The sequence below is a fragment of the Podarcis cretensis genome, assembly GCF_951804945.1.
Source record: "Podarcis cretensis genome assembly, chromosome: 9".
Classification (NCBI taxonomy): Eukaryota; Metazoa; Chordata; class Lepidosauria; order Squamata; family Lacertidae; genus Podarcis; species Podarcis cretensis.
Genome location: NC_137178.1, coordinates 7,542,289 through 7,564,735, shown reverse-complemented (window position 1 = coordinate 7,564,735; position 22,447 = coordinate 7,542,289). Strand labels below are relative to the sequence as shown.

Below are 22,447 nucleotides of genomic sequence, written 5' to 3'. Positions count from 1 at the left end.
AACCATCCCATATGTAACATACAATACAAACATGTTACAACATCCCTCCTTTTTAATTAATGTCATTTCCCACTATTTAATATTCTCTTCCTTCATTCCACAATGAATGTATTCCAAAAGCCCATTATTTTTGTTTAATTTGTCTGTTTTATTACTGTAAATCACTTTGGCATTTCTTTCTGTAAATGGAAAGTGGTGTTGAAATCTTTTAATTAATAAATATATAAAACCCAAGACTTTAAAAAAAGTATTTTTACTGAATTTTTTCCATGTAAACCAAACAATGAAACAGAACTTCATGAGACAAACACCAAAAAACCAAACCAAACCAAGGTTGGTATGGGATGTTACATTCACAAGGAGAAATGATAAAGTTGGTTATCTGAATATTTGTGATAAGACGCAGACAGGTAAGTGCAGAGTACCATTGTAAGAAAAGAGAGTAGAGAGCTGGGATCTTTGGATAAAGGGTGGTATATAAATCAATCAAATAAGAATAATAAGAAACAGATGCAGAAACAAAAAACCTATAGCTGATATAAACAAGAGACACAAGGAGTCCCAAGAATAAAAGGTTCCATATTGCATCAAGAAAAAATGTTCAATTTATGTTATTTGATTTGATTACTAGCAGCATTTCTATACTACAGGTTATAGGAATAGCAAAATAGATACAGGGCAGTCTCCACCAACCTGGCACCTTCCAAATGTTTTGAACCACCACACCCTACAGCCCCAGCCAATACATCCCTAGGGAACTGAAACATGCAAATAAAAGTATAATATATTGATCAGTCAATTTCATTACATTATCAAGGAACTAGCAGAATATATTTAGTACTATGTTAATTGAGCTGAGAAAATCTATCACTGAAAATCTATTAGTGAACAGATGGTAAGAATAATTGGGAAGGGTTTTGAATAACAGAAATGGAACAATACAGAGTCAGTATCTGCATGACAAGATATTTAGCAGAGATACTACAAGTCACAAGGCAAAAACACTGCACGGGACATACAGTCAATTATAAAAGTGTGCAAGTTGCACATTCTGAAATATCTAGTCACTGTTGTCAGAAGCAGTAGAACTCTATTGAGATGGGGAAAGGCTATATTGAGTTACTTGTCATAACAGTATAAATTCATTTTATTTATCATCCTTTATTCTAATTAAGCCCCGGGAACAAAGTTTTCTTATCACTTTCCTTTTAACCTATTACAATATTCAGAAGACCAGAAATGTTGAAGAAATTAGCAGCACATAGCAATTCCTGTGTCTTATTAAAAAGTATAAGCTGTGGATATGCTACCATTTATTTGTTTTTAAAATGGGCCTTGTTTTAAGCTGGACTATACAAGGAAAATGCCTAATCAAAAGCAGCCTCGCCATTCCAAATAATGACTGGCCCATTTGGATAGGGTAGCAAGATGTTAAAAGTAATCATCATATGCTATTTATTTTGTCAGTTAAATGCTCTGGTATATGTTGAGATTGACTCAATGCACACTGAGAAAGTTAATCAACTACAGCTCCTTATTTTCAGTATTTGCAGGCTGGCAAAGTAATTGACAGGTGGTAGCTGCCAGGCTCACTATCTCACCTAAAGTTGCTACCAAAATCTCCACTAAAGCAAAATTTGAAGTGAATTTCAGGGTTCTGCCTTTAAGGAAATGTGATAAATACTATGAGTTACTAGAGAATTGTCCATATGTAGCCAGATTATGTGAAGATAATTGAAGTCATGCATTACTATAACATTTCCTCTTCTGGATGTTTCCTTGATTTCATTCTTAATCCGATATCACAACCGACAATAATTTCATGGAGGAGTCTGCCCCTTGGGGGATTTCTGGCTTGCTAGACTCAGTGCCCTCTCTGACTCATGGCAAAACTAGCTTTCAAAGATCTGGAGAAAGGCTCGTGAAGGACTGCACTCTTGCTGCACACATACTGTATAAGAATCCCAAGATCAAAGGTTCCTTCACAATGTAGCAGCAGCTAAAATGTGGCCCAATGCATTTTATAACACATTTGCATGACTAACAGTATGTTGCAGGTGTGGGTGTCTGTTTCGTAACACACACACCTGATTCTGACTAAATATGTCTACTTGTACATGTGTGCCTAATTATGATATGTATTTTATATATATATATATATATATATATATATATATATATATATATATATATATTGTAAAAATTGATCTTAGTATGAAGGGCAGTATAGAAATTTAATAAAAAACAACAACAACAACTATATCTGAGACCCTTTCAAAAAATCTGTATTGTAGGATGCAAACCAGCTGGGTTGTTCAGATCCACTGAGATGTTGTCAAACTGCCAAGGCCTCGCTACATGTATTGGTCTACATTATTGAGGCTGCCCAAGATTCATTGAGGTAACTGAATGAATAATGTAAGGCATTTAGCTTGGATGTTTTAGTGTTAAGAGTGCATCAGCAAAAACAAAAAATAAATCTGGCAACAGATTTAAATAAATCTTTTGGGTAATCTCGGATTTACATTTACTCATACAGTGAGAGCATTTTTCTTTTACCCACCAAATAAGCTCGTTTTTAAAAATATATATAAAAAAGACAGCATCTGTTCAAATGAACACATATCCTAATTTAAAATGGATTTCAATGCATTCTTTAAGCAATAAAACTTCCTTAAAATGAGTTGGCACTTAAATGTATTTCCTTTTTGTAATGCTTCTTTTCTTTTCCTTTTTTCACATCTACCATCCACAGAACAGTTCGTTTACTTGATTTCAAAGAGTCCCTAGAGATACCAGAGGAAATCATAAAATAAAAAAACCTCGAGTCCTTTGCTTTATTCCTTCTTGCCTCACTGTTATTTCGTTTTCATTTCAGACAGAATTTTCAGACCTATCTATGATTGTACAGCTGCAGAAGAGGAAAAAGATGTAATATACAATTTACTTAATCATTTACTATTGTTAATCATTATTAATAAAACTACTACGCATTCTCATATAGAATCCTTAATTCATTCATCTCCCAAATAAGGCACAGCCTCTCCCTAAGCTCACCCCACATGGCAATATTGGGGTAATAACATTCGGCTACCTACTGTTACTGAGATAATGCTTTGAGTAAAGGTAAAGGGATCCCTGACCATTAGGTCCAGTCGCGGACGACTCTGGGGTTGTGGCACTCATCTTGCTTTACAGGCTGAGGGAGCCGGTGTACAGCTTCCGGGTCATGTGGCCAGCATGGCTAAGCTGCTTCTGGCGAACCGGAGCAGCGCACGGAAATGCTGTTTACCTTCCCGCCGGAGTGGTACCTATTGATCTACTTGCACTTTGACGTGCTTTCGAACTGCTAGGTTGGCAGGAGCAGGGCCCAAGCAACAAGAGTTCACCCCATCATGGGGATTCGAACCGCCGACCTTCTGATCGGCAAGCCCTAGGCTCTGTAGTTTAACCCACAGCACCATCCACGTCCCTAATGCTTTAAGTAGTGTTATATAAATGATGAACACTGCTTTCCACATGATTCAACATGCTTAAAGAGAAGAAAATAAAGCAGAGAGGCAATGACTAACCCCAAAATACTCATTAAGGACCTCTTAATACATTACAGAGGGACATGGGTGGCGCTGTGGTGTAAACCACTGAGCCTTGAGCTTGCCGATCAGAAGGTTGGCAGTTCAAATCCTCGCGATGGAGTGAACTCTCGTTGTTCAGTACCAGCGCCTGCCAACCTAGCAGTTTGAAAGCATGCCAAAAACCGCGAGTAGATAAATAGGTACCACTCCGGCGGGAAGGTAAACGGCATTTCTGTGCACTGCTCTGGTTTCGTCAGAAGCGGCTTAGTCACGCTGGCCACATGACCCGGAAAAACTGTCTGCGGACAAACGTCGGCTCCCTCAGCCAGTAAAGTGAGATGAGCACCGCAACCCCAGAGTCGTCTGCGACTGGACTTAACTATCAGGGGTCCTTTACCTTTATTTTAATACATTACAGATTCCCACATAGGAACACCACAGAACAGACATTGCTTATGTAGCCCTTTCCATTTACAAGGCAGCACTTTGTTGACAGTAAGGCAACAAAGCTTTTTCTCTTCCCATATTCCAGCTATTCAAGGGCAGGGGGAGGAAAAGAGTGGGAGAACAAAACTTTTGCTTCTCTATATGGAAGGAAATGGCACGCAATAAGCAAAAAAGATTCCTAGTAGCAACAATGGGTCTTCTGGGCACAAAACATGATGGCACTGGTTGGTGGGCATAGTAATACTATAGTATTTTTACTGCTGGAGGGGTGCAGAGTGCTTTTAAAATGTTTTTTAAAAAAATTTATTTTGAATTTTTTGTATGTGGGGGGTGGTGGATGTTTATTGGGCCTGGGAATTTGTTTGATTTTATGTTTTTGTAATTTTTATAATTTTTATTGTTTTTTGTTTGTATTGTTTTATTTGTGTTGTTGTTGTTTTTTGTTGTTGTTTTTTAAAGGGGTTATTTGGTTCTTAAGGGGAGGGGTCAGGGCTGCCGGGGAATGGGCCCCAGCCCACAAAATGGCTGGGATATGTTTCACGGGGGGGGAATGCACTGGGACAACCGATCTCAGTGATCATGGGTAGGAGGAGGAGGTACGCTAAGACCAGACCATGTCATTACAGAGGAGGCAGGTTTAGTCGTTGTCTGAGGACTATCCCTGCCTCCGGGTCTGGCCCTGACCGGATGAATACTAGAATCAGCAAGGGATACCCACATGACCTGAAAGTGTTGCTGTGCAATGCCAGGTCAATGATTCATAAGACCACTGCCATCCATGAGTTGATCATGGATGGAGGACTTGACCTGGCATGTGTAACAGAGACTTGGTTGGATGAAGCAGATGGGCCTGTCCTTGCCGCTGCTTGTCCACCAGGTTTCTCTTACGCACAGCAACCCAGGTCATGTGGGCGGGGAGGGGGGGTTGCAGTGATTTTTAGGAAGTCATTAGTTTGCACCAGGCGTCCTATTGGGAAGACCCAGTTTTCTGAGTGCATGTTCTGGAAGTTGGGCAATAGGGGCAGTACAGGATTCCTTTTGGTGTACCGACCTCCCCGCTGCACCAAGGATTCCCTGCCCGAGCTGCTTCAGGTCGTGGCGGATGTTCTCCTGGAGACACCTAGCTTGGTCGTCCTAGGGGATTTTAACATCCATGCCGACACGACCTTACAAGGGGCCGCTCGGGACTTCGTGGAAAGCATGGCCTCTATGGGGCTGTCCCTGAATAAGTCTGGCCCAACCCATAGCCGCGGACATGCCTTGGACCTGGTGTTTACCTCTACGGATGTTGGTGATCTGACACTAAGTAAAAGTGAAATGAAAGAAGTGCCATGGTCAGACCACTTCCTGGTGCAACTGGACTTCTCTGCGACCCATCCCCTCTGCAGGGAGGTGGGACCGATTCGGATGGTCCGCCCCTGCCACTTAATGGATCCAAATGGTTTCCAGAGAGTGGTAGGGGATGCTTTATCCCATGTTGATGGCCTTTCAGCCGATTCCCTGGTGGCCCGCTGGAATGTGGAGTTAACCAGGGCTATTGACTGTTTGGCTCCGAAGCGCCCTCTCCGATTGCATGGAGCCCGGAGAGCCCCGTGGTTTTCCACGGATCTGAGGGCAATGAAACAATCGTTGAGACGGCTAGAGCGCCGGTGGCGGATAACCCATTCTGAATCTGACCGGACACAGGTTAGAGCTCAACGTCAAGCCTACCAAGTGGCGATAGCGACGGCGAAGAAGACTTTCTTCACCGCCTCTATTGCATCTGCAGAAAACAGCAGCAGGAGACTCTTTCAGGTGGTTCACAATTTAGCGGAACCACCTGTAACATCGGGGCCCAGTACGGGCCACATGTTCTCCTGCAATGATTTTGCAAAGTTTTTTGCAGATAAAATCGCTCAGATTCGGGAAGAAGTAGACTCCACCGTGGGAGCAGGGCCGGGGCGGGAGAGTGCTAGAGTCCTGTCTGGTCAAGTTGTGTGGGATCAATTCCAATCTGTTACCTCCGAGGATGTGGACAGGCTGCTTGGACGAGTGAAGCCAACCACCTGTCTCCTGGATCCTTGCCCATCCTGGCTTATAAAAGCTAGCCGGGAAGGACTGGGCGATGGGCTTCGTGAGGTGGTGAATGCTTCCCTCCGTGAGGGAGCCTTCCCAGACCCGCTGAAAGAGGCGGTTATCAAACCGCTTCTTAAAAAACCATCTCTAGATGCGGCCACGATGGCCAATTATCGCCCAGTCTCAAACCTTCCATTCTTGGGCAAGGTGATTGAGCGAGTGGTTGCTGAACAACTCCAGGCACGCCTGGAAGAAGCGGACCATTTGGATCCCTTCCAGTCGGGATTCAGGCCTCATCATGGGACTGAAACTGCCTTGGTCGCACTGGTTGATGATCTCCGGCGGGCTAGGGACAAAGGTGAGAGCTGTTTCCTAGTTCTGCTGGATCTCTCAGCGGCGTTTGATACCATCGACCATGACATCCTTCTGGACCGTCTTGAGGGGCTGGGAGCTGGGGGCACTGTCATACAGTGGTTCCGCTCCTTCCTCCTGGGCCGTGTTCAGAAAGTGGTGGTGGGGGATGAGTGTTCAGACCCCTGGGCTCTCACTTGTGGGGTGCCTCAGGGTTCTGTCCTCTCCCCCATGCTTTTCAACATCTACATGCAGCCGCTGGGAGGGATCATCAGGAGGTTTGGGCTGGGTGTTCATCAGTATGCAGATGATACCCAGCTCTACCTCTCTTTTAAATCAGAACCAGTGAAGGCGGTAAAGGTCCTGTGTGAGTGTCTGGAAGCGGTTGGAGGATGGATGGCGGCTAACAGATTGAGGTTGAATCCTGACAAGACAGAAGTACTGTTTTTGGGGGACAGGAGGCGGGCAGGTGTGGAGGATTCCCTGGTCCTGAATGGGGTAACTGTGCCCCTGAAGGACCAGGTGCGCAGCCTGGGAGTCATTTTGGACTCACAGCTGTCCATGGAGGCACAGGTCAAATCTGTATCCAGGGCAGCTGTTTACCAGCTCCATCTGGTACGTAGGCTGAGACCCTATCTGCCTGCAGACTGTCTCGCCAGAGTGGTACATGCTCTGGTTATCTCCCGCTTGGACTACTGCAATGCGCTCTACGTGGGGCTACCTTTGAAGGTGACCCGGAAACTACAACTAATCCAGAATGCGGCAGCTAGACTGGTGACTAGGAGTGGCCGCCGAGACCATATAACACCGGTCTTGAAAGACCTACATTGGCTCCCAGTACGTTTCCGAGCACAATTCAAAGTGTTGGTGCTGACCTTTAAAGCCCTAAATGGCCTCGGTCCAGTATATCTGAAGGAGCGTCTCCTCCCCCATCGGTCTGCCCGGACACTGAGGTCCAGCTCCGAGGGCCTTCTGGCGGTTCCCTCACTGCGAGAGGCCAAGTTGCAGGGAACCAGGCAGAGGGCCTTCTCGGTGGTGGCGCCCGCCCTGTGGAATGCCCTCCCATCGGATGTCAAGGCGATGGACAACTACCTAACATTCAGAAAACATCTGAAGGCAGCCCTGTTCAGGGAAGTTTTTAATATGTGACATTTTAGTGTATTTTTCATCTCTGTTGGAAGCCGCCCAGAGTGGCTGGGGAAACCCAGCCAGATGGGCGGGGTACAAATAATAAATTATTATTATTTATTATTATAGTAATAACCCTGTCAGGAAAAGGGTTTATTGAGACAGATGAAAATAAGCTGGTAAACTGGACAGTCCAGCAGGCTGTTGCTATCTCTCTAAGTGTGTTAAGCCAAGCCTGGCAATGGTCTAGGAACTCTAGGCCAAAAAAGAATTGTTTTAAGATTTCTGCATAGAATAGGAAATTACTGATGAGATATAGTAACACTCAGAAACCCAAAATGCACAGTCCTATTCCTAATAGCAGCCTCAGCAATGCTAACGGATGCATTTTATCGCCAGTATTTGTGACTAATGTAGCCAAAATTTATTTTAAAAAGACAATATTACAGGCTAAAAACAAAATCAGTTTGGAGTGCCAATTTAATATGCTTACTTGTCGATGTCTGCCCACTTACAAACCTGGCCTTGAACTTGAGTTCCCTGAGGTAAAAATATGGAAACTTGCTCAAGTACTACTCCGTTGCAGAAATGAGGGACCCTCATAAGCTCTATTATCCTCTAACACAGAGTTTCTCAAACTTAGGTGTCCAGCTGTTTTTGAATTATCCCTAGCTAGCAAGACCAGTGTTCAGGGATGTGTAGTCCATTGTGTATGGAGTTGCCGCATGCCCTAGCTCCCAGTAGCTGAAGCCCAAGGAACTCAAATTATTTTAGGCTGAATCAACAGAAGTATAGTGTCCAGATCAAGAGAAGTAATAGTACCACTCTATTCTGCCTTGGTCAGACCCAACCTGGAATAATGTCCACTGCGCACCACAATTTAAGAAGGATACTGAAAAGCTGGAAAATGTGTAGAGGGGAGTGACCAAGATGATGCAGGGCCTGGAAACCAAGCCTTATGAGGAATGGTTGAGGCAGTTAGCCCAGACAAGAGGAGACTGAGAGGAGATATGACAGCCATCTTCCAGTATATAAAGGGCTGTCCCATGGAAGATGGAGTAAGCTTGTTTTCTCCTGCTCCGGAGGGTAGGACCCAAACCAACGGCTTCAAGCTACAACAAAGGCCATTCCAACTAAACATCAGAAAGAACTTTCTGATGGTAAGAACTGTTTGTCAGTGGAACAGATTCCCTCGGAAGGTGGCTGACTGTCCTTCATTTAAGGACTTTAAGCAGAGATTGGATGGCCATGTGACATGGATGTTTTGGTTGAGATTTCTGCATTGCAGTGGTTTGGACTTGATGGCCCTTGGAGTCCCTTCCAATTCTACAATTCTATGACTCAGACAGCTCATGATACCACTATATCTTACCTTATAATAATATTTTAAATTATTTATATGCTGCCCATTTTCTCATATATATTATGTTGATAACAGATCAACAATGGTCCCAACCTGGTCTCAACTATGATTTCTGATTTCAGAACCTTATACTCCAGTTCTCAATGCATTTATTTGGAGCCCATAACTTTAAACTGAATTTATTTCCAAACTTATGCGCCATTCAGCCTCAACTTGAATTTTTGATCCCACAATCCTGCCTAATACAATATCCCCCTCAGCCCTAACAGCAGCATTTGTGCGGAGAACCAAAGTAAACAGGTGAAGAGAACACCTGGTCTGCAGCCCACTTTCCTCAACCATAATAGTACTTTCTGAACTGCCAGTTTTGCAGGCATTATAATGTAATTGATTTTTCCGTTATATGGGGGAACTTGCTTCCACAGAATTTGATTCACACAGCTATTGACAAAAGCACTAAGAAAATGGAATCAATGTTTAGTTTTTGTTTAAAGATTTTTTTACTAACATTTCAAACAGTGAGGAAAAAAGGTTCAAAGTGTTTGACATCTCTATCTTGATAGACATCTGCAAATAGAAGCGGAAGAACAAGCTCCTCTACTTAAAGCATCTCCTGGTTAAAACAGGTAATACACAAATCAAACAAAGCTTCACCATTTCAGAACTGTGGTGTAACTTTAAAAGATAGTGGCAGCAATGCCTTCTGCATGCCAATCACAATTTTGGAGCAATGAGGCGTTTGCTAACTCTTGGAACTCCACTAGGTGTTACATATGTGTGTGTGATTTCATCGAGTCTGGGAATAGAAGGAGCAGTAGCTCCTGAGGGCCTGAGCTGTTTTGAACTCCCTCAATACCCAATGTTGAGGGGATGGAGCAGTGCAGAGCGGAGTGTGGCACAGTTACACTAAGCAGCTCCTTCTCTTCTTTCTGCAGAGGGGAAGGAAGATGGAAGCAGCCTCCCGCCAGTGGCAGTGCCAGAAGGGAGCAGAAGGTTGAGCTGCCGGCCATTGAAGCCATGCGACCACAGCGTTTGACTCCACCCCAGCTTCTCTCAACGTCCTGACATCAAGCATGCAATGTCAGGAAATCACGTGCAACATTGGCACCCCCCCCCATTACCCTTGCAAGCTGGCACCTCTGGGTTGGTGCTTTTGTACTTGTTCATAATTTTTAAGTAAGTCCATAAGTTTTTAAGCAAGTTCATAACTTTTCTGGAGTTAACAGTAACCAGTGAGGTTCTAAATTTGCTGATAGCACCAAAGCATTCAGGGTTATAAAAACAAAAAGGATTTGTGCTCCAAAAACATCCCTGCATGAATGGGTATTGAAATTGCAAATGTTACTCAGTGTAAGCAAGTGTAAACTGATGCACATTGGGGCAAGAAAGCCAAACTTCATATATACATTAATGGGATCTGAAGTGACAGTGACTGACCAGGAGAGAAATCTTGAAGTCATGGTTGATAGCTCAATGCACATGAGAATAGGAATAGGCTGCCCATGTTTTCACTGGTACTTCACATGCCTCTAAGAATATCTGTTTCATATAGAAACTGCACTCAAATGCTGCTATGCATACAACTGTTCTTAAATTACTTGTTACAGTTACTAATAGACTGCTATATGTGGTGTAAAGAAGGCAATGTATACAAATATATAAAATCTGTTTATTACGAATGTTGTATGATTCAACATTGTTATGCTTGGCATGTATTTTGGCAAAGAGAAAATATTAACACCCAAACATAAACATCACAGATTGGCAACACCATTTAAGAAACACCATTCACCATTCTAGCCAGGAAAAAAGAAATGCTACTTATCAGAAGTGAATTGCCAGGTAGTGTATAGCTGCTACTCTAGCTTCCTGGCAGGTTCCTCATCATCATGGTAAAAAGTGACAAACAGGGTGCCACAGAGTTCTATTCTGGGCCCATGGTTGTTCAAAATTTGATCAATAGTGATCAATGTATCATTCAACTACTAATGGAATGCTCAACACTGAAAATTTCCTTTGAATTCAAAATTGTGTAAGCCATGAAATCTACAAAGTGTACAATTTACTGCAAAAGCAATATTTGTTTCAGGTCTAACTTTTTTAAACATTAAATACATGTCTTAAATGCCTTAACTTTTACTATTTTGCACTTCGCTCGGTATAAACTTTTGTAGCAATGTGTCATTAATTAAAGCATTTCAAACCATGAATTAAAGCTTAATCACTCTGTTCTGCAATGCACACATATGCTTAATTTGCTGTGAAAACTTCAATAGATGAATATATGTCCTCTAGAAGTAGCTCAATATTCAGCAATGGTTCAGAATGCTTGACTGATTATGATTCCACATGAGCGGATTAAAATAGCAATAGAAGGCAAAGTATACTCAGAGTTTTAAATGCAGAAACAGATACAAAAGTCCTTAAAGAAGTCTAGTAAGGAATAAAAAATGCCACAAACATACCATAGCATAATACCTTCCAGTATTCCAATGGCAAACAAATTGCACAGGACACTGACTATAGAGGAATGAAATCACTTGAGGTTATAATCAACTCAATCAATATGCTAGAGAAGTGCCTATGAGCAATTCTAAGAGCTACACTGGCTAACTATAACTGAATGAGAACACATGAACATACAGAAATTCAGAGGGAGAGAATAATCCCAGAATATGGCGCTGGCAGAAGCAACTACCAAACATCATGACCCTATGATAATGGCCTCCAGGAAACCCTTGAAACAGAAAATGACCATAAGAATTTCTGTTTGATATCAGGAGCAGAGAGTGCCTTTGTACTCCAATCCTGCTTGTGGGTTTCCACAAGCATCTGGTTGGCCACTGTGAAAACTGGATTATTATTTTAGAATTATTAGATGGGTCATTGGCCTGATCCAGCAGGCTCTCCTCGCATTCTTAAGATCCACTTTAAGTTCTTAAAGTGTGAAGCATTGATTAGATAAAAGGGAGTTCAGATTATCTTAGAATATTGGGAGAAACTCTGCTCTCAGATGTTGGAGTAGAAAAATAACAGCATTTCCTTCCAAATGGCCACACACAAGCATATTTATACAATTAAGCTGGGAAGCAAGAGCTCATAATTGGCTTATCTCTTCAATAGCAGAGATGACTGGGTAGCTTTTCTAGCTCTAATGCTAAACAATGTATGTCATTAAGCAAATGAACAGAAATAAAACAGAACATTTCAGCAAATAACTAACATGCTAAGGATGTTTTGTAATCTCTTCCTAAGATGCTAGACAGCATCTACCTATCTATTATATTTATATTCCATTCACAGTGGCAAACAACAAATTTTAAAACAGTAAAATTATCATAAAAACAATTCCAATACAGGTGCAGACAAGGAAATATCTCAGCTTAAAAGGCTTGTTGAAAAAGGGCCTGAATCAATGGATTCAAGTTACCAGAAAAGCAATTCTGATTAAACATTAGGAAGAATTTTCAGGTGGTAAGAGCTATTTGACAATGGAACAGGCTCCCTTGGAAGGTACTGGATTGTCCTCCATTGGAGGTTTTTAAGGAGAGACTGGATGGTCATCTATCATGTATGATCTAGTTGCAATTTCTGCATTGCAGGAGTTTGGAGTAATGACCTTCAGGGTTCCTTCCAACTCTACAATTCTATGATTCTACATTAGAGATAAATATTGTTTTTAGGAAGAGCTTTCATACCCTTTTCCTATTTTTCTCAGCTAAAACCTTTCTATTAATTATTAATGATCCTCACTTTCTGTTCTGCTCCTGGAAAGCATCGGAGGTGAGCTAGGGGAAATTTGTCATATGGAAAGTCATCCAGCCAAGAAGGCATGATAAAGCTATCCTCAAACTCTGTAAGTTGTGTTGGGGCGAGGGGAGTAGGGGGTTGAGAGAAATAAAGCAGACATAGATACAAATAATATTTTGATGAAATAATTGCATTGAGATGACTAGAGCAAATCATTGTTGCAACTGGTCGCTTAAGAGACTTTTTTTTTTAAGTTTACACTTCTAGAAACTTACTAAACAGCTATCTGATTTCTTTCTTCACAGGACCTTATCTTGAAACCACAATCTGTACCAATTTTTCTATGAAAGTTTTTCAAATAAGGTGACTTAAGGATCCAAACTGGTGGGAGGTGCATGCACTTATGTATTAGCGTATTTGCTATTAAAATACATGGTTATTTATTGCTTGGTGTAGCTTTCAGACTAATCCATATTCTAAATGATATTCTAGGAACTCTTTATGTAGTGTGAAATGCATAACTATTTAATGTGTGTTACTTCTGTTTACATTATCAGGTCCTTGTACTACTATCTTATTAGTTTGCCTCTAGGGAGTAATATATTTAGAAGGCTTGAGAGAGCTGTATTATCCCTCTTACAAAAAATAAAATAGAAGACAGTGTCAGAATACAAGGCTTCAATGTTGGAGTTAAACAAAACTATTTATACAGGCTACATCCATAGCAGAAACATACAAAAGACAGATACAGAGGCAAACCACAACCAGGTTTTAGTATATTGGGCTTTGATGTGAGAAACACAAGTTGCATATTTATTCTAAGCTGGTTGACTTTGGGCATGTCTCAATCTCTCAGACCAATCCAGGGTGATCCAACACATGGCACATGGGGCACATTTGGAAGCCCCAAGGCAGGGAGCAGGAAGCAGCTCCTGGGGTAGTAGTGATGGCAGCATTGGGAAGGAGGCATGAGGACTCTAATGGGGTCCTAGAGCCCTCTCATCTCCTTCCCAAAGCCTTGTTAGTTCTTTCCCAGCTTTGGAAAGGAGGCGGGAGGACTCTAGGGCCCTGTCAGAGCTCTCACACCTCCTTCCCCAAAGCCAGGGAAGTGCTTGCCAGACTGAGAAAAAATGCCAGGAAGGAGGGAGTGGAGGGGTCTAGATGATAGCTGCACCAAAGTCCCCAAATCGGCAGAGACATGGCAATGCTGCTGCTGCTCAGTTAGGGGAAATCCTCATTCTCTCCTGTGCATGCAGATCAAGGGCCTGGCTGGGGGCTGGAGAAGGGGAATCGGTGGGATGGGGAGGAGCAACAGAGTAGTGGATCTTGGCAGTGCAAAAAAAAAAAACCCTGCCAAGCAAGAGGAAATTTGGGCTCCTGATTTTAGATTGGTGAGGGGGAAATTTTAAAAATCCCCACCTCATCCAACACACACACACACATCAATAAGGAAAGGAGAGCTGTTATCTGCCTCTTCCCCACACCCCCTCCAGGTAGAGAGATAGTCCGAACTGCATGGGAAGGATGGGATGGGGTGGGGTGGGGTGGGGTGGCAACAGTTTTGGGGGTCACTTTGACTCCTGTTCTGTGTGCTTGGATCTTTTCCAGGTGGGATTTCAGGGGTCAGATTCTCTCTCACTCACACTCACACACACACACCAATCCCAGGATCTCCCACATTTCTGTGCTTTGCATCCATCAATCTGTCAGGTACTCACCCTGAGTTTACCTGAGACTGGGAGTAAGTCTCATCGAACACCAAGTAAGTATCACAGAATTGTGCAGCAACTGTGCCTATCTGTCAACCTTGGAGGAAAAGTGTAAACCAAATATAATCCATCAGCAAATGAAGTAAGAATATAATACATAGGCTGGGTTCTCAAGGTGCAAGGGGGACCTGCCTATGAAACTGTAATCAGAGACTGCCTGTATGATTTCTGGTGACTGGGTGTGTGTGACTGTATTGTTCCAAGAGAAAGAATGCAAATGTCCCCCAAATTTATACATAACCTAAGTGACTTCCCTGTTTAAGAAGTGTGCTCGGTGGTTAATATTTTTGTGAGGCTTTTTTTACCTTCTGCAGGATACCTCCTGTAGGGAGGGTCTCATAAGCATATTATAGACTCAAATAGCCCTTATTTTCAAGCACAATTTGACCAAGCATCATGTATCAGGGATCCCAGGAACACTTCTACAGTAGTACCAAGATCCGCTACAGTTGGATAAGAGATCCAAGGGTCCCACAGTTTGGACTACACATTTTCAAATTTTGTTATTTCTCAGTATAATCAAGCTCTATCACCCAGTATCAAATTTCAGACTATTAAGGTGAAAACACATCTGAATAACTAAGGAACTGTTGTTCCAGTATGGCACCATCACAGAATGTAAAAATTAACATGCTTAACTGTAACATGAATACAGTGGTACCTCGGGTTAAGTATTTAATTCGTTCCAGAGGTCCGTACTTAACCTGAAACTGTTCTTAACCTGAAGCACCACTTACCTAATGGGGCCTCCTGCTGCTGCCACACCACCGGAGCACGATTTCTGTTCTCAATCTGAAGCAAAGTTCTTAAGCTGAAGTACTATTTCTGGGTTAGCGGAGTAAGTAACCTGAAGCGTATGTAACCTGAGGTACCACTGTAGTGGAATATTCTGCAACTGGAATATTATAGAATTAGTTGAGGAAAATGTGTATATATTGTTTCACTTAAAGAAGTGCAGGCAAATATACACAAACGTTATTGTAAAAGTGATGCTATTCATGACCTGAACACTGAAAGAGGCAAATATGTAGCCAGCTCACTTCCTACCAAACCTATATATTGATTATAGAATTGCCCTGCCAAATATTGTATCTGTCCTACATTCCATTTACTGCTTGTTCCCCTTGGCTCAGAAGCATAATTAAGGTGTCAGGCTCTGAATGATACAAATTAAATTCCCTTTCAGGGTCAAATCCTATTACTCCATGAATCTTGGTGAATCATAGAAGTGAAGATGCAGACTCCCGTGCTAAATTAGGAATGGACAATTTGTTCAGTACCAAAGGCTAAGTAGGAAGTAGATCATGAGCCACACTAAATTTGCATATTTTAATTGCATGTTATTAACATATTATGGACAGCATTTTCATGAACCTGTAAGAAATTAAAATGAGTTGACAGATACCACTAGCTCTGCCACTTTCTTATTATGTAACTGATACTTTCAAAGGTTGTGTGAGAGAGCCAGTGAGATAGATGATCTTAGAAATCTTGAGTAGGGCGGGGGGGGCGTGAATTTAGTATCTACTTGCTTCTTTACATTCCCAAACCATTTAGTAACTTGGAGTTCTTCCTTCCCGATTTCTGCTCATCTGCAAAAGGGCAGCAAAAATTCAAAACAAAACTACTCATGTACACTATGCTAAAACAATAAGATTTAAAGATTCTAATAGGAATCTATTGGTTAATTTAAAAAATAACTGGGTGTGGAAGGAAAAGCCTTAAGTGTTTGCTCAACTTACTGTGCTCTTGATATCTTCTCTGCACCAAACCTACTTAAATATACTTCTGATTCCAGTGTTCGTTTTATGGCCCTCCTACTGCTTCAGCCTCTTAATTGCTAAGGCCTGCAGCTAGAGCCCTGTATGATTCAGCACCAGGGCGCTGTCCAAAGAGCCGGCTTTGGCGCTAAGCTAGCAACTCATACTGTCCAAAGCTTCCAAATCTAGAAGTCATTTCTGATTAGGGTCCAAGGAGTACGATACTCTTTCCTTGCCAGCTTAGCTGTCAAAAGGCATTCTGACTAGCAACTTCCAAAATTGCTCTGGTTTTTCTGCCTCTAATTTGATTTGCCCAGCATCATAATTCCTTTTGTTGCACACGTATTTTCAACTTTCACAGAATGTGCCAGTCTTAATTACATGTACATCAGCAACAAATTAGTTATTTATTGCAATATATGCAAGTCATCCTGTTTCAGCTGAAACCCAAACACTGAGCCTTTGGTAGAGGCATGTTTAAATCTGCAAGACTGAACCCAATACACTAAACTATACTACACTGATTTTCAGCTGGGGGCATTTTGGCTTCTTCAATGCCACAACTGTTCACTGTGCTTTGGCACCAGTCCTCATTCCTATGGGGTTTTCAAAACTCTGCACATATGAGCCTTGCTGAAGGGGCAACTGGGAATCTTGTCAATTCTCCCAGGGAGCTGGCAAGAAAAGACTAAGCCAGACTGTTTGGCTCTTTGGTCAGTTGGCCTTCTATGCATAATGAAAACATATGCCAAGAAAGGTAATGAAGATGATGCTTGAGGTTCTCTTTAATGCCTATGCCAAACACAGTTTAGGAGGGCTAAATTCTGTACTTAGTAATACAAACAAAGGTGTCCGAAATGTAGATATATTTGCAAGGCTATTGAGATAATTTTTAACTGACTTCCAATATAAGCCTAGTGGAAGTCGGTTTTAGAGGATTAACTTTACAAAATAATTGTACAATTTCACCCGTACTCACAATCACTCGCAAATTGTCCCATCTATAGATTAAGCGTTATTTTCCTTAATCTAAAACCAGAATATTTAATCAAAGCACTACACAGTGATGTGGAATACACACACGTACAAACACACACACACACACACACACACACCCCTTTTATATATTTTGGCCACAAAGCAGCTCACGAAGTAAAATACAATGCAAAACTGCACAACAAATCAAATTTAAAACAAAGAAGTAAATGAATAAACACAATTTCAAAAGCTAACCAGATTTGAAACCAGTTGCCAGGATCATAATAAAAGACTCAGAGAGCAGACAAAAGGCTCAGTGGAACAGAAACACTTTTAAGGTCTTCCCAAAAGCTTCCAGAGTTTAAACATCACAAGAAAGACACTCTACAATGAGGAAAGGACCACAGAGACTGCCATACTAACCAGTCCAACCTCAGATGATTGAGAAACTGGGAGCATGTGCTTAGAGAGCATAATGTTTGATTTACTTATGGATAAGGAGGATCCCAGTTTGAATTATACCACCATCATAAATTCAGTAGTTAACCTTAGAAAATACCACTCTTTCTCTCAGACTGTCTCAGCATCTGCAATATAGGGGTGATAATACTGACCTGCTTTGCAAATTCATTAAGATTTCAACAAACTAATATATAACAAGCTAATATAAATATTCAACAAGCTTTGCATACTCTATAGAGTTCGGCATAAATTTTAAACAATGTCAGATTGTGCCCCCAGTCACTTTAGATTTTTTAAAAAAGGTAAATGATACCATAAATTTCACCCAGAAACTAACTGGTAATTAATGAAACTCCTTTAAAGCAAGTATAAATACAGGCTCTGTGACCTGCACCAGTAAATAACTGGGCAACCAAATTCTAAAACACCTTGAAATCTCTGCTCTTCAGTGGCAACACAGCAAAGAACACTACAGTGATCCAATCTGAAATGAACAGAGCACAGAAAACAGTGACTAGTGTCCAGCATTTCCTAGGAGAATTGCAGGAAGTTTCCCAGCCAAAGCTAGGAAAAAGGATTCTCATCCATATATGCCAACTGCGCTTCCAGAAGTACTGCCAACTAGCTGACCTGATTCTTGAGGAAGACAGTGATTCTGTCCAAAAAAAAGGTCCACTTACTCCAATAAACCTGTCACCAACATCTTGATCTGTGGGCTAAAAAGCACCATAATCACTGGACAATTTTGGACATTTTTCTACATAACCATTTTCCTGTGTGAGTAACCATTGCAACAAGCTGAATCATGACATCTGGGCAGTACAGGTGAGGTATGATTGAGAGGTGGAAGATTATTTCTGTCCTTGACCTTGCTGCCAGCAAGGAAGCAAAATGAGCTGCCAACCGTATTTATTTAGATTGGAAATTTTCATTCCCCACCCTGCCAAGGGCAGAGAAAGACTTTGCATTTCCATCTTCTTAATGAACATTTACCAATCCTATTTTGTTATTCTTTCCTAATGGCTTTCTTAAGATGAATATAAATCTAAGTCAAGAGTTGCAGAAAGGCACTGTCAGTGAGCAAACATTCATAACTATTAGACAAAATTAAATAATTGAAGTTCAGAATAACAACCCCTCCATTTCAAGAAGACATTCGAATTCCAATCCACAGCTGCAATCTGCACTGGTCCCATCATACTATATGGAAGAAGGATAATTCAATTCCATAAAATGTATTTTTGGGGGAGCACTTAGTTCCCAGAGGGTGATGCTTGGGGAGTGGTTTTAAGTCCTGTGAAGCCTTCAATGTAGAGTTCTCCAGGGCTCTATTTTATCCCCTGTGCTATTTAAAATCTACATGAAACCACTGGGTGGGGTCATCCAGAGTTTTGGAGTATACTTTTAGCAATATGCTGATGACACACAACTTTATTTCTCCTTTACATCTGCAAGTGAGGCAATGGATGTGCTGGACCAATGTCTTGCCTTCGTAATGGACTGGATAAGAGCCAACAAACTGAAGCTCAATCCAGCTAAGACTGAGGCACTGCTAGCGGTCAGTTCCTCAGACCGGATGGCTGGGAGTTTGCCTGATCTGTATAGGGTTACACTCCCTTTGAAGGAGCAGGTACATAGCTTGGGGATACTCCTGGATCCGCTGCTGTCACTTGAGGCTCAGGTGGCATTGGTGGCCTTCCATCAGCTTCGGCTGGTGGCCCAGCTATGCCCTATCTGGACAAGGATAGCCTAACTTTACCAGCATCTTCGTAACCGCAACTCCCTCATAGCTGCTGAGGTCCTCTCATAAATTCTGCAAAAACAAATTAGAGATGAGCTTGCAGTCTCTCCAAATCTGGGAGAGTTGTGTACAGCTATTAACCAAATGAAAAACAACAAAGCCAGTGGACCTAATGGGATACCTGCCGAAGTCTTCAAAGTGCGCAGAATTGAACTTACACAATTTCACAAGCTCATCAAAAAAATCTGGGAGATGAGATCCCAGCAGTCGTTAAAAGGTAAATGACCCCTCACAGTTAAGTCCCGTCGCAGATGACTCTGGGGTTGCGGCGCTCATCTCGCTTTACAGGCCAAGGGTGCCGGCATTTGTCCGCAGACAGTTTTACCGGGTCATGTGGCCAGCATGACTAAACCGCTTCTGGTGAAACCAGAGCAGTGCATAGAAACGCCGTTTACCTTCCTGCCAGAGCGATACTTATTTTTCTACTTGCACTTTTGGCGTGCTTTCGAACTGCTTGGTTGGCAGGAGCTAGGACCAAGCAACAAGAGCTCACTCAGTCGCGGGGATTCAAACCGCCAACCTTCTGATCGGAAAGCCCAAGAGGTTCAGTGGTTTAGACCACAGCACCACCCGCATCCCTAAAGGTAAATTATCAATCTCTTTAAAAAAGGTGATAGAACAAATTGCAAAAACTATCAAGGCATTTCTTTATTAGCTGCAGCCAGCAAAATTCTTGCAAGGATTTTAGCAAACTGTCTCCTAACTATATCCAAGAAATCATATATCGAACAGATGAAAAGCTCTTTAACCTGAGTAGGCTGAAAGCAAAGAGTAAGGTGACCATAACCTCCATCATAGAGCTTTAATATGCTGATGACATAGTGTCTGAGCACTCAGAGGATATCCTTCAAACCATCCTAAATATCTTTGCAGAAGCTTACAAAAAGCTCAACATCCAAAAAACCAAAGTGCTGTACCAACAAGCACAAAACAAACTCTCTGCAGAGCCACAAATCCAATTTAATGGTGTAACACTGGAAAATGTTGATCACTTTTCCTACCTGGGCAGTCATCTTTCCACAAGGGACAACACTGATGCTGAAATCCAGCATCACCTGAGCTCTGCAAGTGAAGCTTTCTCCCAACTGAAGTACAGAGTGTTTGAGGATTGGGACATTCACAGGGAAACCAAAATGCTTGTTTACAAAGCCACTGTACTACCAACTTTACTTGCGAAACGTGGACCACTTATAAACACCATCTCCAACTCCCCGAAAGATTCCATCAACAGTGTCTCTGAAAAATTTTACATATCACTTGGGAAGACAGGCGAACTAATGTCTGTACTAGAAGAAGCAAAGATCACCAGTGTCAAAGCAATGATTCTTCAACATCAACTTTGTTGGACTGGTCATGTGTGAATGCCTGATCATCACCTTCCAAAGCAACTACTCTATTCCGAACTTAAAAATGGAAAGCATATTGCATGGTCAACAAAAGAGGTTTAAAGACTCTCTTAAGGCAAATATTAAAAAATGTAGTGTAAATACCGACAACTGGTAAACACTGGTCTGCAAGGGTTCCAGTTGGAGAACAGCCTTTACCAAAGGTGTCATGGACTTTGAAGACACTCAGACTCAGTACGAAATGGAGAAATGAGGTAAGAGGAAGGCACATTTGGCAAACCCTCACCGTGATCAACTCCCACCCAGAAACCTATGTCCCCACTGTGGAAGGGTGTGTGTATCCAGAATTGGCCTCCACAGTTACCCACAAAGACACCACTAAGACCTTGTTCATGGAAGACAATCTTACTTGGCTATGAGTGATCGCCAAAGAAGAAAAAAAGAAGGAGCTGTTGTTTATGCTCTGGTAACCTCTAGTTTGGATTATTGTAATACGTTATACGCAAGGCTGCCTCTGAAGATGGTTTAAAAGCTTCAGCTGGTGCAGAATTCTGCAGCGAAGTTGCTCACTGGGGCAAGACGGTTTGAGCATCTTACATCCACCCTGCCCTGACTGCACTGGCTTCCGGGCCCAATTCAGTGTGGTTTTGACCTACAAATCTTTAAATGGCTCAGGACCGAAATAGCTCAAGGATCACCTCTATCCATATAAACTAACCCAGACTCATGCGTTCATCCTCTGAGGACTTTCTTCACGTGCCTCCTCCTCATGACGTCCAGAGGGCGGCAACAGGAGAGTGGGTCTTTTCTGCAGTGGCTCCCCATTTGTGGAATATTCTCCCCAGGGAAGTTTGTCTGGCGCCTTCATTATATACCTTTAGGTGCCAGGAGAAAACATTCCTCTTCAGGCAGGCTTTGGTTGATTAATAGTCCACAGACTTTAAAATATGTTTGTGGGGGATATTGGTTTGCTGTTTGTGTTCTAACAATTTATTTGTGCTTTTACTTTGTATTTTATTTTGTGAACTGCCCTAAGATCTTGTGATGAAGGGCAGTATATAAATCAAATCAAGTTAATAAAGAGAGTTATTTCATACTGGAAAGTAGTTTTCTAACCTTTTTATGCATCTTACTTTTTTTATTTGTACAGTGGTACCTTGGTTTATGAACTTAATCCGTTCCATAAGTCTGTTTTTAAACCAAAGCGTTCTTAAACCAAGGCATGCTTTCCCATAGTGGGGGATTCAATTTACCAATGAAACACACTCAACAGGAAGCGGAACATGTTCTGCTTCCAAGGCAAAGTTCACAAACCAAAACACCTACTTCTGGGTTTGCAGCGTTCTTAATCCAAGTTGTTCATAAACTAAGCTGTTCTTAAACCAAGGTACCACTGTACTGTGCAAGATTTCAGGAAAACTGGCTACAATTTCTCATCTTTATCTGGTGAAGAGCATATATTTTAATGTTCATTGATATTGCTCCTATTACTATCATTATTTTTCTTAATAATTCCCTGGTTCATGATTATTTGCAGAAATGTTTCCTTGCAATTATATCTGAATGGAGTCCACAGTATTTATCAATTGCTACAGATAAATATTTAAAGTATTATATCCTACAAAATTGCATTTGACCTTCTTTCTCACCCTTTCATATTCT

General features: G+C 41.8%; 1 protein-coding gene and 1 long non-coding RNA gene across 5 annotated transcripts in view; one reads left to right on the top strand and one right to left on the bottom strand.

The window, feature by feature from the left end:
* Positions 1 to 2,996, top strand: part of LOC307224447 — a 52,123-nt gene extending 49,127 nt beyond the window's left edge. For both annotated transcript variants that reach the window (XR_013842530.1, XR_013842531.1), the window contains exons 2-3: positions 2,295 to 2,418; positions 2,879 to 2,996. This is a non-coding gene — a long non-coding RNA (uncharacterized lncRNA). The remainder of the gene's footprint in view (positions 1 to 2,294; positions 2,419 to 2,878) is intronic.
* CTNNA2 (catenin alpha 2) overlaps positions 1 to 22,447 on the bottom strand; it is a 562,131-nt gene that overhangs the window by 484,184 nt on the left and 55,500 nt on the right. The window lies entirely within an intron of this gene.